The following is a 3,475-nucleotide window of genomic DNA, read 5'->3' as shown; positions in this document are numbered from 1 at the left end:
AGAACTATCCTCCTTGTATGCCAAATACACGGAGAGGAAGAGAACCCTTCTTTCGCTACGATCACGAGTTAGAGCGTACACTGCGCAATATGAATCGAAATTTGAGAATAAATGATGAGGATCCGAACCAGAACATCCCAGCTCCGGGTTGATGTTCATGGTGAGATGTTACCCGATGCTCCGGGTGAACATCAACAGAGGGGACAAAATCCCGTTCCACGACCCCAAGCGTACTACAGAGGCTATGATAACATAGCAGATTCGGATGGGCCACTGGTTTTGCCTCCTCTACCCACAGGCCACACTTTTGTGGTAACTAGTAGCCTGATGCAAATGCTCACTGTCAGAGGTTTGTTTTCAGGGCTACCTTCTGAGGATCCACATGCCCATATAGCTAAGGTAAGGGCAGTGTGTAAAAGTTGTGTAGGGAGGCCTGATTTGGATTTAGATGTAATAGGTCTCAGAGTGTTTCCTTTCTGACTGACGGGAGAGGCTGCTATTTGGTTCACTGAGATCCCATACAACTCCATCTTCACTTGGAATCAACTAAGGGATGTCTTCTTAGCACGCTACTATCCGGTCTCCAAGAAACTAAACCACAAAGACAGAGTGAATAACTTTGTGGCACTACCAGGAGAGTCAGTTAGTAGTTCTTGGGATAGATTCACCTCATTCTTGAGGAGTGTTCCAAATCACCGTATAGATGATGAGTCACTGAAAGAATACTTCTATCGGGGACAGGATGATAACAACAAAGCGGTGTTGGACACTATAGCAGGTGGATCTTATGGAGAATGTCCTTATGCTGAGATTGCTGAAAAATTAGAAAAAATCTCCCGGAATAACAAAGCTTGGAGTACTAGGAAGTCTGATACAGGGAGAAACACCTTCGCAGTGCAGTCCACTCACAACCCAGCCACAGATGAGATTCGTGAAGAAATGGCTCAGATGAGAACTGAGCTTGGGTTGGTACTAAAACATGTCACTGGGGGTGCAGAAAAGATAAATGCAGTCAACTACTTGGCTAAACCACCACCTCCTAACGATGAATGCTATTATGCGGAGGACACTTATGCAGTAAATGAGCAGATGGGGGGTTTCCGACCAAGCGCCCAAGGCTCAAATCAGGATAATTGGCGCCAAGGTCAAGGGAACCAAGGTCGGAACTATGGTAACTACAATCGTGAGGGTCATTATGTCCGAGATGGAAACTACAACCGCGACAACAACTTTAACAGGGGTAACTATGCTAATAGAAACGACAGGAATGGGCCCTATGTCCCTCCTCAAAATCGTGAAGTTACTCCTAGGGATGGTGGAGATAGTATGGCGCGAGTTGAGGATATGTTGCACAAAATGATGAGGAGGTTCGATGCTAGTGATGAGCACATTAAAGAGTTAAGGGGTGATTTAGCTAGTATTGGGCAAAAAGTTGATACACATGCAATTTCGATTAAACAGATCGAATTGCAAGTGGCCCAATTATCTGCGACAGTGAACACACGGCAACCGGGCACTCTTCCTAGCAACACTGTCCAAAATCCAAAGAATGATGCGCACTGTATGGCAATCACTACTCGGGGTGGTAGGCAAACCATTGACCCACCTATGCCATCTACTGAGGAAAATGTGAGAAAGGATAATGATAATATGGTAAAGGGTAGTAATGAAACAGAGGAAAGTAATGGGAAAGATGCAGAAGTACCTATCAAGGTAATTCCCATGCCTAGGCCACCACCACCTTTCCCTCAGAGATTAGTGAAAAATACAGAGGATGGCAAATACTGGCGATTCATAACAATGTTGAAGTAACTTTCTATCAATGTCCCTTTGGTAGAAGCTTTAGAACAAATGCCCGGTTACGCCAAATTTATGAAAGATCTGGTCACCAAGAAAAGATCGGTCACTTTCGAGGATGATAATAGACTGCAACATTGTAGTGCTATTGCTACAAGATCCCTCGTACAAAAGAAAGAAGATCCTGGTGCGTTCACTATTCCTTGTACAGTTGGGTCATTAAAATTTGCGAAAGCATTATGTGATCTCGGGGCAAGCATAAATCTCATGCCCCTCTCGATTTAAAAGAAATTGGGTTTGGGGGATCCAAAACCCACTGCGATGCGGCTACTGATGGCTGATCGGACAGTGAAACGGCCTATAGGGATACTCCATGATGTGCTAGTAAAAGTGGAGTCATTCATCTTTCCGGCTGATTTTGTTATTCTTGATTGTGAGGTCGATTTTGAAGTGCCTATTATTCTTGGAAGGCCATTCCTTGCTACAGGTAGAGCCTTAGTTGATATGGAGAAGGGACAGATGACATTTCGGTTGAATAATGAAGAAGCGACCTTCAACATTTGTAGGACCATGAGGCAGAGTGGTGAGCTCCAATCGGTATCTGCCATATCCCACAAAGAAAAGATGAAGAAGGAGACTGAACAGAAAAATGCAAAACAAGAGTTTATGGTTGGGGATTTGGTGCTTGTAGACAGTTCTGGGGTGCCTTGTCTTCCGGGCAAGCTCAAGTCCAAATGGACTGGCCCTTACCTGATTAGCCAAGTATTCCCTCATGGAGCAGTTGAGTTAAAAGCCAAGGAGGGACTGCGGTTTAAGAGGAATAGAGATAGAATAAAACTCTATTTTAAGCATAAAGCATCGGGGAATGAAGTGATAGAGGAATACAATCTTGATGAAGTCTGAGTAATCAAGGGTCCCCAGTCGTGCCGCGACATTAAATCAGGCGCTTGTTGGGAGGCAACCCAATACTTATAGTCTTTTTAGTAGTGGTAGCATTTTTCTACTAATGGGTTTTTAAATTTGCAGGCACATTACCAGGAAATTCTGCAGAAAATTACTCTGCAGCAGTCACTGACGGATACAGCGACGGACAGTCTTATGCATCCGTCGTACCAGGTACATTTTTCTGTTATTTTGAAACTAGGGCGCACACGACGGAACCAACGACGGGTCGTCACAACTGCGACGGACCGTCGTCGGGGAACCGTCGCGTGATTAATGAGTTATACCCGACCCGACCCGGCTGGACCCTTTTTCAAAATCAGACCGTTTAAACCCCCAAACCCCTCATTTCACCCCATTCATTCATTATTCCTCTCATCTCCCCTCTCTTTTCAACTTCCACATTCCCTCCCACCGATCATTGCCCCCTAAAATTCTCCAACGCCCTAGAGTTATCATCTACTAGTCGGAGCTGCTGCTGTAGGTGTCTACTTTGCCAACTGAGTAATTGTCCATTTGCTTTTTCTCCATTTCTAAGGTATGTGTCTCTAAATTTATAATCATTTATCTTGCCTTTTTGTTTACTAGTTAGTATTAAGCTTAGTTCCTCGTCGTATGTTATTTACTTTAGACGATTCTGTCTAACCTAGGTTACAAATGTTCGAAATTGCCATGTTTACCACCCTAGACATAGGTGTTTTTGCATTGCTAGTTTCCTAGGTAGTTGGGTTAGACA

The sequence above is a fragment of the Solanum pennellii genome, chromosome 12 (assembly GCF_001406875.1).
Source record: "Solanum pennellii chromosome 12, SPENNV200".
Classification (NCBI taxonomy): Eukaryota; Viridiplantae; Streptophyta; class Magnoliopsida; order Solanales; family Solanaceae; genus Solanum; species Solanum pennellii.
Note: the sequence above shows the minus strand (reverse complement) of the source record.